Raw genomic sequence first — 16568 nt, forward strand, 5'->3', positions numbered from 1 at the left:
AGTGGCCCCGTCCTCGGGCGGCCGGGAGCCTCTAAAGATTGGGGACCACTGGTCTAAATGGAGATTTCATAGCATGGAGACAAAAGAGTTAATCTAGATCCCATTCATTGACTTTTCAGGAGACTTCCTGCAGCAGTGTGGGGAAGGATCAAGTCTAAGGTTTACATTCTCCAAAAAGTACCTTTCAAGTACCCAAAAAGTCGTTATAAGGAGGAGGGAGAAAAACTATTCTGAGAAAAATCTCTGATAAGACAAGAAGCAATGGGCTTAATTGCAGCAAGGGAGATTTAGGGCATGTCTACCCTCATTCCACGAGGAAGAGCTCTTTCACAAAAAGGCGTGTGTAGATGGAGAAGAGGAAAGAGCACAGGTGCCCTGGTGGCCAATCGGTCCATAGCAATCACAGCTTACATGCGAGAGAGCATCCATTCAGTCTGGATGCTTTCTTTTGAAAAAGCAGATCACTTTTTTGATGCACTTTTGCAGTGTGGACGCTCTGTTTCGGATGAAGTTTTTTTGGAAGCTTCTTCCGAAAGACGCCTGTAGTCTAGACGTATGTGGCCTTAGGTTCCACGTGAGGGAGGTTAAACACTGAAATAAATTGCCTAGGGAGGTTATAGAATCTCCATCATGAAGCTATGTAAGAGCAGGTTAGATCAGTGGTTCCCAACCTTTTCGAGCATATGGACTCCTTTTCAATCTAGTAAAATTTCATGGACCTCCCAAAGGATCCTCTATCTGGGAGGCAGAGTGGGTGCTGGATAGACAGGGCAGTCTGTGCATGGCAGTAAAGATTCTACCTGCCTATTGCTCCCTGGATCTGGGGTACTGGTCCTCAGCAAAGTGGAACCTCTGTTCAGCTGCAGCTTCCCTCCTGAGCAAGCAGGTGGGGATGAGCGAGGCATGAGGAGCAGATGAATCATGGCTTGATTCCCATGAAGTGTTCCTTGTCAACTGGGTGCTTAAGCGGCTGTTCAGGAGAGATTCCAATGCCACCTAGCTGATTAGCAAAGCACCCGCCGCTAGGTTTGTGTTTCTCTTGGTGATGCACTCTCACATGTACCTTGGTGCGTATAACATTTATTCTGCACATGGATGGGAAAAATCTGCATGTGGATGGAAAAGATTAGAGGGAACATTTCTCCCGTGTGTGCCTGCCAGAGGGCTGGGTGGATTCAGTGGTGGGTTTTGCTGCATCTGATAATGGATGGACTACCACGTGCTTCTCCCATAAGTAAGGAAGAAGGAATCCTGCCTCAAAGGGTGTCTTTGGAGTACAGCTCCTACTGAGACAATGCAGTTCAGGCACCACCCCTTACTTAGGGCTATGCTAAAGACATGAGCTAGCCTTTATTATTTTTTAAATCCCCAACTAACACTGTCTGGCCTACTGTACACTCATTTGTGCAGAAAATATTTCCAGTGTTTTTATGAAGCTGAAGGATGCTGATCCGCTTAAAACAAAAACCCAAAGCCGTCTCTGGAAGAGTTAATACCTTTTTTTATATATCTATAAAGCAAATTTCCTCCCCAACCATTTGTGCGGTTTTCACAAATCATTAAGGGAGTTTCCTCATTCTGTGATGTCAAGAGTCACCCAGATCAAAGCATTTACTGATATTACAATTAAGCACTCCACAACGTTACATTCACTTTCCACACTGTAATTTTTATAATGGGTTGGAATGGAGCTTCAAGGTTTGATTGCATTCCAACCGTGGCGCCAGATCCTGATTTCTCATTAGCTCCTACACCAAGGTTTGTGCAACACTGAAGTTAATAAGGAGTCTGAATTAATATGAGGCTGGCAGGCAGCCAGTTGAATCGTGGGTGATGGAGTACATGCTTCCAGGATGACAGTGCAGTGATATGTTAGGAGAATGTATCAGCTTTCAAGATAAGGACTTTGTGGGACTGCCTACCTCCCCTGAAAAACTTTCTGGAGCAAAGGAAGGTTGTGCATACCAAACAATATTGCGCTCTGCTCTCTGATTTTACACAAGTATATAAAATAGATTGCACTTAATTAAGGGAGGAGGAAGTAAAGTAGCAGAGGAAAAGAGAAGTAAACGTCTTCTCTCGCTGAATGATGTAAGTCAGTATCGATTATCATTGGAGAGTCTTCCATTGGCTTCCTTGCAGGTATCTAGAGGGAATACTAAGTGCTCACCAAATGAAAGGGTCATTGGATTGCCTTGGATAGTACTATAAGCGAGAGCAATCTTTAGGGTCTGCGTGCACGTGTGTAGGGAGGATCGGGGGATGTGTGGGGATGTGCACTCTCTCCCAAGTTACATTTTATTGGGCCAGATTCTGATTTCATTTATACCAGGGCCGAGTTATCCATTAGGCACAGTAGGCACAGTGCCTAGGGCCCACGATACTTTTAGGGGCCCATAAAAATGTTTTAATTTCTTTTAAAATCAGAAGAAAAAAATGAACTTGTAGGGTCGAAGAAAATATTTTAATTTTTTTCTCACATCAGAAAAAAATGAAACTTTTAGGGCCCATGAAAATCTATTAAATTTTGCCTAAAACAGAAAAAAAAAAGTTGAAGTATTTAAAGTTATATAAAAAATATTTTTTAATATTGATATTATTATGGAGGAAGGGGCCCATGAAGGCAAAAGTGCCGAGGGCCCATGAAAGTCATAATGCAGCCCTGATTTATACTGATGTACATCAAGAGGACCTAATGCAGCACACATTTTCACAGGTGTATCTGGCTCAGTGAGAAGAGATTAGGTCCCTGGAGAGCTGGCAATCTGAAGCTGGTCCGAAGAGTCAGCCGCATGGATTTCTCTGTGTAGTGGGATAACTAGGGTAGGGTGGGTGTGTCTTGAAAACCGGGCAAGCAAATGTCAGAAAATCTGATGCAAAGAGTGTTTTCGGGCAAGTACGTGAAGACACCCAGAGTTATATTTCTGGCTGGAGCCCCAGAAGACAGACTGCACTGCCAGCTGTGAGGCACTATGGTTCGAGCCGTGCTGTGTAATTGGTAACATATGACAGTAATTACCTGGCTTTCTGAAGGGAGGCCGATATTTGGGGAGAGGACATTTGCCCAACTCTGGTGCCAACTAGCCACTGAAGTGTTTTGCACCTTCCTTCAAGGACGTGCGCTAAAAGCAGCGGAACACGCCTGAAGGAAACATAGAGCCTTCCACTTATTGGAGCCAATGTGCGGGGCTTACTTCTGTGGGCATGAACCCCGCATCATACAATATATGCAGCCTTGGACTTTGCACTGAAAAGCATCCAAAAGAGTGATGTCAGCTGTGCATGTCTAACATGTTTGTTCTGGAAGATCGTTCTTGGGGGGGGTGGTAACCTCCGGCCCCATGGCAAATGAAAGCTGCTGCCAGGCAGGTGCCGAGACGTAGGCGATGCCAGCTAAAGTCAGTGAAAGTTGTGTGGAGGGGGTTCTTGGCACTTCTGCAGAGCAGCTTCCAGGTGCCTTAGTGTGGGACGCCAGTGATGAGTAGACACCCTTGCAACTTGGGCCTGCCAGGGATTCAGTGGCGGGGATTCAGGATTCGGGGAAAATACGTCCTGGCTTCCTGGCCCACGTGTAGTCCATTTCATCCTGTCGCCATTGCAAGGCCGACCTTGTGCTGTTTATTGTTTGCTGTGTTGCACCACGAGGCGGAGCTCCACAAGGGATGGTCTCCTGAGACCAACACCTCCCTGGCACATGGGGAGTGTGACTGGCATGCCACCCTTTTGCATGGTGTAATCTGCTCCCCTCCTGTCCCAGAATGGCCAGCCTGCTCCCAGGCTGTGGGAGGGGGGGGGGAAGCCATGACCTCAGCTCCATGTGCCCCTCCTGGGTGATATGCAACCTGAGGGACAGAAGGAAGGATGTGCAGGTTCAACCAGCTAACCAGTAAGCCCAACCCTTAACTGTCAAGGTTAACAGGTGAGGTTGGAGCAGCTCCCCACCTGCTGTGGGCAGGGTGCTGTGCTAGCCCCACTGGGGACCCGCTGCGAACAGGGGCTGCTTCAGCACAGCTCCTGCCTGCGGTGGGCTGGGGCACCCCATAGGCACTCCAACCAGGCTGGAGTGGGTCCCCTGCTCTTACCCCTTGAATCAGTTAACTGGTTAAACCAGCAGTTTCCAAACTTTTTTTTCTCATGACCCAGTTGAAGAAAATGGTGGATGCCCACGACCCCAGTGGGGCTGAGGAGGAAAGCTTTGGGGTGTCAGTGCCGGGGCAGGAGGGGCTAATCTTGAGCCGCTCCCAGTCAGCGGTGGGGGAGGAGGGGGGGGAGCCTAAGGCAGCTTCCTGCCTCTCTCGGCATTGCAGATCATGCTGTGCCCCAGAAGCAGCCGGCAGCAGGTTCTCAGCCAATGGGAGTGTGGAGCTAGTGCTCAGGGCAGGGACAGTGTGCAGAGCTCCGTGCGCTCTTCTCCCCCACCCCGCAGGAGCCGGGCCTGCTGCCAGCTGCTTCTGGGGTGCAGTGCCACCTGCAGTGCTAGGACAGGCAGGGAGCTGCCTTAGCCCCCCACTGGTCACCTGATCCCCTGCAGCAACGCGACCCAGCGCCTGACATTCCACCGCCCAGTGCTGGGTGCCAACCCCTCATTCGAAATCCACTGGGTTAAACGAAATGTTTAGCCATTTAACCAATTAAATGGGATTTTATATCCCTGCTTCAAGTCCAGACTGCAGTTGTACCCAGTCTCTGAATGGGGCGATTGGCAGCGGCGAAGGCCTCCAAGGCAGGACTCCAACTTTCAGTTTCCTTCCAGAGTTGAGGTTTCTATTTGAGAGGATCGCTTTGGCTGCTGCGCCTTTTGCTAGCGGTGTGACTCCGGTCTAATGCTCTCCTAATCCCTATACCCCCGGGAGGTTCATGCCACAGTGATTCTCTGGTGACAGAATAAGGAGCAAAGGGTTCTTACATAACTCAAGTATCAGAGGGGGAGCTGTGTTAGTCTGAATCCGCAAAAGTGACAAGGAGTCCTGTGGCACCTTATAGACTAACTGCAGTGCAGGAGCATAAGCTTTCGTGGGCAAAGACCCACTTCGTCAGATGCACATAACTCAGTCCACTCCTGCTGACTTAGCAGGAGAAAAGGGGAGGTGGCTCGAGAACCGGGGTACGACTAGGAGACAGACGTGCCGTGCCCCTCCTCACCGGCTCGTTCACTGCCCTGGGATCATCTGCACCAGGTTTCAGTCTGAGCAGCCCTCAGGCTACAAGCAACCAGAGAGGAAACACCAGCAGGATAGAGCAGCGTGGTGCCTCTGAGCTCTCCTGACTGTTCTTTGCAGTGCAGCTGCATGCCCAGCGTTGTCTGTTCATATGGAGGATCAAGGTGACCTTTGGAGGACTGCTGCTCCTTGTCCCCATTCCTTGTGCTAAATTCCAAGCTTATCTGTTTCTCCTATGCTGTCTGTTCTCACAGGACAGGGTGTCAAGCACTCGTGCTGGGGGCTGGAGCAGTGCTGGCTTAGGGGACTACAGGTCCTATCAGTACACATAATACAATGACACGCTTGGTATTGCACACTAGCTCGTTCAAACACAAAAACCGGTGTTTGTCGGAAAGCCATTGGAAACGGTAGCATAGCCTTCTGTCGGTTTTTCCCCCTGCACGTTCCTGCAAAAAGTAGGATGAAACGCCTTCTGGTTTAGGCAAAATATTTTGCAGTTTTCCTAAAAACTTGCCAATAGGAAAATGATTGCCCATATATCATGGGAAATGCACAGGGCTGCAATGTTAAACCATCACCAATAAAAGACTCTTTTGGCTGGAAGTTTGGAAGAAGGAACACAGATCTTCTGGTATGGCACAATACATGAAGTGTTGATTGTCGGATGCCAAAAACATCACCCCATTTTAAACCAGCTCCATTTTACATCAGCCAGTGAACCAACATTTGAGCTGGAATGTGCGTAGTCCAGAAAATAAGAGTGTCAGTCCCTGCATTGGGTTTACAGCCATTTTATAATCGATTTTCAGTGTCTAGTTAACAGCTGAGTTATTTAATCATTTCATGAACTAACCGGGTTAAATTCTACAGGCCAAAGATTGCACTGTGGATATTTTGCAATGATGGGTGAAGGCTTACTAAAAAGTGTCCTGCCTTGCTAATGCTGATTGCTACAGAGGATGCATGTTCTTGTGGCTAAAACATTGAATTTAATACAGGAGGGCTGAGGCCAAATACTGCATTGCCTATATGATTGTGGGTAAAACATCTAATCTCTCTCTGCCTCTGTTTTCCATGAGTAAAACTGGAACAATAGTATTTCCTTTCTCCCCTTCTTTGTCTGGTTTTAGGCCAGGGATCATCTCTTGCTCTGTGTTTGTACAGCACCTTGCACAAAAGACCATTGAAGCAGATGCTATAGTAATATGAAAAACTATAATAAATTAGGGTATGTCTACACTAGCCCCCTAGTTCGAACTAGGGAGGCTAATGAGGGTGACCGAAATTGCAAATGAAGCACGGGATTAACTGGTAATTCGAAATAAGGGGTTTATTTTGGAATCGCCCTTCTCTGCCACATGTAGGCGCGGGCAGTTCTTCTGGGCTAGTCAATTTCCGAAATGGTGACTGGCTGGGAACATGCTAATGAAGCGAGTGATATTTAAATCCCACGCTTCATTTGCAATTTCGGTCGCCCTCATTAGCCTCCCTAGTTCGAACTAGGGGGCTAGTGTAGACATACCCTTAGTGTTTTACTTCTGTTTGCAGACCAATCAACAGTCCTAGATGCCTATTTTAAATTGAGGAAGAGCCAAAAGAAATATATGCATGATGGTGACATTGCGGGTTTCTATGTGACAGCCCAGTTCATTAGCAAACAGCGCAGTGAAGAATATGTAACAAGACCCTATGAAGTGGCATTGCACCTAAATCTATTTGACCCCCATTTGGTCAAGGCAGCTCACACTAATGAAGGCAATTTGGAGTCATAAAATGTGTAATTTACATACTTGGTCATTTAAAATGGTAACTTCCCAAAGCTGAAAACAATTATAAGCAAAATTGGTTGAGGAAAAATTTAAACAAAAAACGTAAAAATTGGGAGTTATTTTAAGAAAACTTTACTGATGCCCGAAAAGCCACAATGAAAGAAGGTTAAAACATGCTCCTAGTTTAGAAGGGAAATGAAAGCAGCAATAAAATAATTATATCTAAGGCGAAGTCTATAATACGGGGTTTTTCCGGGATACCAGAGGTGTCCCGGAAAAAAATTGGCCACATCCAGGGAATGTGTCTGCTCTTCTGCTTTTTTTCGTAGAAGAGCAGACACACTCGTTCAGAAGCCCTATCTTCCTTCTCCCATGAGGAGGAGGGGCTCTTCCAAAAGATGAGGCTTCTCCAAAATTTGGCCCAGTGTAAATGAGCCAAATTTCGGAAAAGCCACTTCCGAAAAAACTATTGGAAAAAGGTACGCAAATTGCGGATCACAATTTGTGTACCTTTTTCTAATAGATCACTATAGTGTGTAGACATAGCCTATCTATAAAACAAATGGAAAAAGAGGGAAATTGAAAACAATGATAAGCAATTAGGAGTTATGATATGCAATCAGCTGATAATGGAAGTGAAAATATCAGTGACAAAATATATTAACAGGTGGATTAAGGGGAATCAGTAGGATTTCAAATATATATACTAGACATTGTTCTGGAAAAGATCTGTTTATTACTAGGTAGGATGATACAATTGTCAATAATGATACAGAAAAGGCAGAAGTATTCAATAAATATCTCTGTTGGGCATTTGGAAAGAAGTTGAATGACGCACTCACAGCTTATGGTGACAAATATTTGACAAATATGGTGACAAAATATTTCCTATGTCAACAGTAATTTAGGATGATGCTAAGCAACATCTGCTAAAGGAAATACTTGAAAAACGTCTTGACCAGACAACTGTCACCCAACAGCTCTGAGCATTAATGTCAATATTTAACTAATCTGGCCATAGTGGCAAAATTCCAGAAGACAGGAAAAAAGCTAATAGGCCTATGACCAGGGCCTGATGGGAGTCACATTCAGGTTACTCAATTAGGACACACTGCAAAGAATGGGGAGGACAATCCCCAAAGCTGGTAGATATTCCAATACTTAGCTCGACCAAGCCAGCACAAAACAGCTTCTACAATACACTACTGGATCACATCTGCCAAAACATAGCAACCCAACCTCTGGCTTCTACCCAGACACTCTTCAGATATGATAAGGATTCCTGGACATCTCTTAATCCTACTGATAATAGATTTTTTTCACCAATTCATCATATAAGAAAATTCAACCAATCCCAAGGGATTGGACACATTACCGCCAAGGTTAATGAATATTCCAGATCTTACCCAAATACATGCTTACGGCTAATTCTTATAAACTAAACTACAGCGTATTTAAAAAGAAGAGGGAGTGAGTATTGGTTAAAGGTCAGTCTATATACAGATGTCAGAACAGTTCTGAGATCAGTTTGATAGTCGAGATGGTGAACTTTGTAGCAGGGCTGGCCGACAACATTTTGGCACCTGAAGCGGGGAGCTCAAATGATGCCCCTATGCCCCCTCTCTTGAGCCAAAACTTTGAAAAGTCTCTTGTGCCCTCCTTCCTCCAGCACAGCACTCCACCATCTCTGTGCATCTAGAGCAGAGAGAATACATATGCACCAGCAGCAGACACAATTTTCTACACTCGGGGTCTTAGTGGCACCCCCCCCCCACCCCCCAGTCTGGCACCTGAGGCAGCTACCTCATGGTAGGGCCGGCCCTGCTTTGTAGTTGCAAAGAGTTCTTTCCGAATTAGTCCACAAGTTACAGGCTGATGTTCATGTTCAGGGTGAGGCAGGTGGGACTGGAGAGCTCAGTCATAGGACTCAAGCGGCCCCTGCAGAAAGAATCAAGCAGATCTGAGATAAAAAGGATCAGGCCTCATGTCCTTCTCCAGACAGCACAGAGTTCTTAGGCAAACAAGAGGCAATCAATGAGACTTTGAAGTAGACCTGTTTCCTAAGCATCACCGGTAATTGGCTACAAGGATTAGCATAAGACAATTGCCTCTTCTCCACCATTTGCAGGTAATTTGATATATACTTCAAAGAGAATCAATACAGGGATAGTACTATATTTACAGTTGATTTACATGTTAAGATCTCATTTTAGTCTCTGAATTGGCAAATCCTGGATAAAATCATGGACAGGCTGATACAGGATGCAGTCAGTAAAAAAATTAAAGGATAGCAGTGTAATTAATACCTAGCAACATGGTTTTATGGAAAACAATTTCTGTCCAAGAAACTTGCTTTTAATTAAATTATAAATTTGCTTGACAGAGGTAACTGCTGACATAATATAATTTGACTTCAGCAAGTCATTTGATAATACCGCACAACATTCTGATTAAAAATTTAGTACCGTGCAAAATCAATGGAGCACAAGGTAAATGGATTGAAAACTGGCTCATTCATAGATCTCAAAAGCCATTGTAAATGAGGAATATTTATCATCCAGTGCGTGTGTGGGGGTGGGGAGAAAGATTCTAGGGTCTTCCAAGTATTGGATCATGGCCCAAGGCTATTCAATATCTTTATCAGTGATCTAGAAGAAAATATAAAATAATTGCTAGTAAAGTTTGCAGATGACACAAAGATTGGTGGAGTAGTAAATAACGATGGGGGCAAGCCAGTTCTGTATAGCAATCTGAATTGCATGGTACGGTGAGCTGACTTGAACAATATACTTTTATACCGCTAAAGGCAGGTCGCACCCATAGATGGGGAATTGTATTTTGGCAAGCAGTGACTCAGAAGAGGACGTAGGCCATGGTTAGGGTGGGGTGGAAAATAATTCTGTTCACAAAAAAAAAAATGTCGAGGTTTCAAAATTCAGTTTTATTTTGCTGAGGAACACCCCATGGTGTCGCTGGAAATGTTTGGAGCAGTTTGAGGCGTGGAGGGCAGCTAGCTGAACTGGAGATCCCGGTATAATGAGGTGACCATGAAAGCAAGTGTAGCCCTTGGATGTATGAGCAAAGGAATATTGAGTAAAAGTAGGGAGATGATACTGTCACTGTGTATGGCACATAATGTGCATCCGGTGGCATGTGGCCAGGGGTAATCGCTGAATTTGGTTCAATGATGGGATTATTAGCTTCCCAGGGCCAGGCCAAGAAGTGTGACGTGAATCCTGATCCATGCCCCAGATGGCATTAACGAGACTGGACACTGGTTCTACTTCTGGTGTCCACACTTGGAAAGGGTTCTGGGCAAGGTTGAAGAAGTTCAGAAAAGAGCTACAAGAATGATCCAAGGTCGATAAAACCTGCCTCTCGGTGACAGGCCAGAGAAGCTCAGTCTACATTGTATATCCAAGAGAAAGTAAAGAGGAGATTCAGCCATGGTTTAAGTTCCTGCCTGGGGAAGAGATTTCTAAGAGTAGAGAGCTCTTTGATTTAGCCGACGAACGCAGGTCAAAGCCCAATTGATGGAAGCTGAAGCTACCCAAAAACAGACTAGACATAAGATACCATTTAGTTTTAGCAGCGAAAGCAGTTAACCAATGGAACAAGGATGTTGTAGATTCTCTGCCACTTGAAAACTTTTAAATCAAGATTGGTGCCTTTACAAATGATTGCACTGTTGCTCAGCTAGTTTATAGGCTTGAGGTAGGAACCGCTGGGTGAAACTCTATGGTGTTTGTACGCAGGAGGTCAGAGTAGGTGATCATAACAATCCCTTCCAATTTAAATCTGTGTTTCAGTGTGGCATTCCATGTACTATGACAATAGATGTTGTAACTATTTGTAGATACCTTCTGCCACACAACCAAAGAATTCCCCGGGAAATTGCTTTGGGAGCTTCATCCCAACTTGGTTCCTGCAGTTAACCTAGTGAGAGTCGCTCTGTCTCTAAGGCCACGTTTTCCTTTGCAATATTGATGAAACATGAATGGATAAAAGAATTTCTCTGCTCCAGCCTTGCCCCTAGGATTGGTGCAGTCACATACAATACTGCCACTTCTATGATATTGTTTATTGCTCTATTTTTTTAAAGTGGGTTTATTGAACTATTTTTAATGCTTTAAGTAGAAAAGACAACCATGTCTGTGGATAGGGCCCGATCCTGTCGCTCTTTCTCATGCTGAGCAGCACCCTATTCTGGCATGGCACTATTGGAACCATTGGCACTGCTAGGTTGAGAGTTTGCTCTCAGCCCCGAATTACAGGTAGTGCAGACCTATGCTGTCCCAGAAGGAGCTCTAGGAATGAAGTGTGACTTGGGGACATGTCTCTGAGTTCTTGTTCTTCTGGAGAAGAAGCTCAGGAGATGAATTGGAGAAATATGTTGGGATGGGGGGAATAATGCGATGCCATCCTGTTAGGAGATAGCATACTTCCCCACCCATCTTGGCTGTGTTGGGAGGAGGGCTAAAGTCTTTGCCCCACCTGCTCCCTGACTTTTCCCCACCCACTTGCTGCTGATGGAGAAATAGCAGCTGAACCAGGCATGTTCATCCCCATTGCCTGGATTCCTAACTGGATTGGCGCACAAGGGCACATGTGGGTGGGTGTGAGAGAAGGCTCCGGGTCCCCTGTAGGGCCCTGAATTAAGGAGTAAAAATCTAGGTGTTAGTAAGGGGTTACTGAAAGTGAGGAGTGATGGCAGAATGGAGCAGTAATAATATTTCAACATCAGCGTGGTAATGCGCAGCCATGCTCCTTTTAGTCCTTTGGGCTTGGAATCAGTGTTAAACTTTGTTATTCCTTACAGGGGAAGCCGTGATAGTCTGTAACTTTAAAACAACAAGCAGTCTGGTGGCACGTTAGGCCTTGTCTACACTGGCATGTTTGTCACCGAAAACTGCCTTTTGTTGGGAAAAACACTCAGTTTGGTGACAAAAAACTTCCAGCCCTGTGAGAGTCTTTTGTCTTTTCCCCTCCCTTTATCATCTCAAAGAACTGGTGTGGACTCTGCTGTTTGTTTTGTCGAGAAAACTGGCTTCCGCCAGGATCCCACAATGCCTGCCCTGATGGCTGTGCTCAGTGTTTTGTGATCTCTGTTGCTCTCCTGGCATGCACCCCTCCCCTTTCAAAACTCCGGGAAACTGATTGAGCTGCTCCGTTTGGGAAACAAACAAAAAGAGCAAAATCACTGGAATGCTCCTGTTCTGCCCGGCTAGGAACACAGCGGCAGGCAGGCTGCTGTGGCAGGGGGGCTGGGAGACGGCCATGGTGCTTTGACATTCCTCAGCATGGAACTCTCCCAGAGCTACTCATGATACTGCTCCGAGCAGCTGAGCAAATGATGGGAGAACTCGAAGAGAGTCCCAAGAAGCGCGGACATCAGCTCTGACTTCACAGAATACTACACTGTGGGATGCACACCCACATTGCTTTGCTCTGCCTATCGACAGGGTTGCTGGCAACGTGGCCATGAAATGTTGACAACCAGTTAGCATTTTGCAGGAAAACCTTCCCATTGTAGACACATAGCCTTAGAGACTAACAAAAATATTATGATATTAGGTCATGAGCTTTTATGGGTAAAACCTACTTCATCAGATGAGTTGGAGTGGAAATTGCAGAATCCAGGGTATATATAACAGGAAAAACAATTACCTGTCAATTGTAGGACCAGTGTTAATAAAGCTAATTAAGTGAGGCTAGCTGTGTCCCATGCATAGCATTTGATGTGGAAATGCGAATTTCAGAGGCAGGGGAAATTGCTGTTGTAGTGTATTAAGCAGTTAATATTTTTATTCAAACCTAAGTTGATAGTGTTGAACTTGTAAATTAATTCCAGTGCAGCTGTCTCCTTCTGTAATGTATCCTACTGTGATAAAATTACTTTGTAGAAGAATGGCTACTTTTAAATCCATTATTGAATATCCAGGGAGGTTAAAACATTCTCCTACACGTTTATGTGTATTACCCTTCCTGATGTCTGATTTGTATCCATTTATTCTTTGTCACAGAGACTGTCCAGTTACATGGCCAATATACATGGCAGAGGGGCATTGCTGGCTTTTGATGGCATAGATCACATTAGTGGATATGCAGTTATATGAGCCTCTGCTGTTGTGGCTTGTGTGGATAGGTCCTGTGATAGTGTCGCTTGTATGGATATGTGGACAGAGTTAGCAACAGGGCTTGTTGCAGGGGTAGGTTCCTAGGTGAGTGTATCTGTGGTGTTGTGTGTGGCAAGTATTTGCTTCAGGTTGGGGGGCTGTCTGTAGGCGAGGACTGGCCTGTCTCCCAAGGCCTGTGAGAGTGATCATTGAGGATCGTTTCTGAGGATAGGCTGTAGATTGTCAGTGATGCGCCGGAGGGGTTTAAGCTGGGGGGTGTAGGTGATGATCTGTGGTGTTTTGTTATTTTCCTAGTTGGGCCTGTCTTGAAGTAGGTGACTTCCGGGAACTTGTCTGGCTCTGTCAGTCTGTTTCCTCGCTTCCCCAGGTGGGTATTTAAGTTTTAAGAATGCCTGATGAAGATCCTGGAGGTGATTGTCTCTGTCTCTGGGATTTGTTATTCCTCGTTAACTTTGCCATTCAGGGCCATCCTCACCCATAGGCAGAGTATGTAGCAGTGCAGAGAACCCGAAAATTTGGGACATCACTGGGTCTTAATGTCCACCCATCTGCCTCTTCCTATCCCTGATCAGTGGCTCTGCTTCCTCCAGAGAGGATCTCATTCACTTAAAAGAGAAAAGGCCCGACAGCTGTTAGCAGAACATCAAACCTGTGAAAGAGCCACTCAAGGGTAACGAAGCCATTTAAAAGTGATGTGCCAACCCCAGGTATATGCTGTCCATTTCTGGATTTACTGTGTTCATTTGTAGGACCTTAGTTTGAAATTGGCTTTAAAAATATTCCATTAGTGTGTCGCTGAAGATGATAAAATCACATCCCTAAAAAATCATCGTCGTCCCCACCCTGGCCTGCTGTCGGACATAGGGGTAACCAGTTTAATGGTACTGCATAGGGCCCCATAAATCTGCTGCCATTTTCACTAACTTTAATTCTAGCTGCTCTTTGCTGTTGGGTGTAGCGATGGGGCCTCGTCATACCCGAGCAGGTAGGGTTCCTCATAAGCCTATGGTGCAACAACTACTTACCCCTCCTTTGTGCTCAGTGACCCTCGTCAGGCAGTCATGTGATGCAGACTTGCCTGGCACTAAATGGCTAGGGCTGTATTTCATTCATCCCCTCAGGAGCCTTTTCTCTGCTATTCCGGTGGTTCTGAGGTAAGTACAAGGATTACCCTGCAAAAACTCCTGCAAGTGAAGCATGACATGGAATAGCAATTTTTAAAGCTAAAAATACATCTGGGCACTTAACTTTTAATGGCCACTTGTTTTCTGTCCAAACCCAGTCCCTACAATATCAGAGAATGGGGAAGTTTGCAGGCTAGAACGGGCTCCAGGCAGGTTGGCATGGCATTTAATGAATTTATCAACACTTGAAAAGTCAACAGTCAAAATGCCAGTAACAGATCTAACATTGTAATGGGACAGGGAATGCTGCCCACTAAAAACACAAGCTAAACTCCAGTTATTACCAAAGCAAATCCAACTCTTGCCTGGAAAACTAATTAAATAACATCATCATCTTAGTCGTAAGGAAATAATTCAAGTCAAGAGAGCAATACCTGAGGGCGCATTTGGGTGCTCAGCTGTATTAGCCGCCCTGATACTTATTTTATTGCATCTGTTGGGACAGCATGTGTAAGGCATTGCTGAACATTCAGCCTCTTGGTTTTTTCCTGCTGAAGTTTGTGACTCTCAATGTCCTTTACTGTGAAGGGCAAGGAACAACAAGGGGGTTCGTCCTGCACTTACCATCAGAGGAGCAAATTTTGGCTTTCTTTAGGGTCATACTAGCTAAAGCTGGGAAAGCCATCCAGTATTGGATCCTGGGCTGTACCCCTCACAAGAAAAGAGCGAGTCCCCTAGTAGGATGCATGAAATAGATATTAAAGACAAGAATTGATGCTTGCAATTGCGCACATGGTCTGACTGGGCCTTTTTGGGAATACAATGCAGCAGGGGGATTAGACGTTGCAAAATGTTTCAAAAGGACTGAAGTCTTTCAGCCTCCCATAAAACTCTTTCTAGAGGCACTGAAATGTGGTTGGAGTAACATGGGGTATGTCTACACTACCACCCTAGTTTGAACTAGGGTGGTAATGTAGGCAACCGGAGTTGCAAATGAAGCCCGGGATTTGAATTTCCTGGGCTTCATTTGCATGTTGCCGGGCGCCGCCATTTTTAAATGTCCACTAGTTCGGACTCCATGCCCGCAGCTACACGCGGCACGAACTAGGTAGTTTGGATTAGGCTTCCTAATCCGAACTAGCTAGTCCGTGCCACGTATAGCCGCGCGGCACGGGGTCCGAACTAGCCGGCATTTAAAAATGGCGCCGGCCGGCTTTATGCAAATGAAGCCCAGGAAATTCAAATCCCGGGCTTCATTTGCAACTCCGTATGACTACATTACCCCCCCTAGTGCGAACTAGGGGGGTAGTGTAGACATATCCAGAGAGAATGAATTTGCTCAGCTGAGAACCAGCTGGCTTTTAGCTCAAGCTGTAAAGCATGGGTGGGGAACCTTTTCAGGGTTGTGAGCCACTTACCCACAGAAGAATCAGTCGTGGGCCACACACAAATAAGAAGCAAAAAACAAAACCCCCTCACTGATGTGCCACCAGGGCTTCCTCTTCAAAGCAAATGAAAAAAGGTTGAGTTCTTTAGTCGGCCTGCTCCACCCTTTAGCTCCTCAGATGGAGGCAGAGGAGAGAAAGGGTGTATGTGTGGACCGACTGATGCTCCTTTCAAGAGTTCTCTGGCTCTGGCCACATGGGGTACGTCTAAACTACATGCCTCCATCGACGGAGGCATGTAGATTTGTGTATTCGAAAAAGGGAAATGAAGCAGCGATTTAAATAATCGCGGCTTCATTTAAATTTACATGGCTGCCGTGCTGAGCCGACAAACAGCTGACCAGCTGTTTGTCGGTTCAGTGTGCTAGTCTGGACGCTCCCCTGCCGACATCAAAGCCCTTTGTCAGCATCCCTGGTAAACCTCATCTCACGAGGAATAACAGGGCTGCCGACAAAGGGCTTTGATGTTGGCAGGGAAGCATCCCAGGGAATCCTGCGCATCAGTTCCCTGAGGGAGTCAAAGTCTGCTTTTCTGAAGTCCAGGGTGTGTATTTTGCTACTCTCCCTTCTTTCTTTCTTTTGTCAGGATCCTGAAATCTACCATCTCATGATCACTGCTTCCCAGGTTGCCACCCACCTCTATTTCCCCTACTAGTTCCTTCCAGTTTGTGAGCAGCAGGTCAGGCTGCACATGGCCCCTGATCGGTTCCTTCAGCACTTGTACCAGGAAGTTGTCTCCAACATTCTCCAAAAACTTCCTGGATTGTCTATGTACTTTAGTAACTTTCTCTCTGTGTTGCAAGATGTTGCTGATTTCTCCAAATTCCCAGAGGCTTGTCTCACCCACAAAGTACTAGAGCAGATGCAGTGTCTATTTGGGGGCAACACGCATCACTATGCAAACAATATTCCCTCTTCGGTTTGCACAGCT

Source organism: Pelodiscus sinensis, chromosome 14, assembly GCF_052426305.1.
Source record: "Pelodiscus sinensis isolate ZL-2025 chromosome 14, ASM5242630v1, whole genome shotgun sequence".
Taxonomy (NCBI): Eukaryota; Metazoa; Chordata; order Testudines; family Trionychidae; genus Pelodiscus; species Pelodiscus sinensis.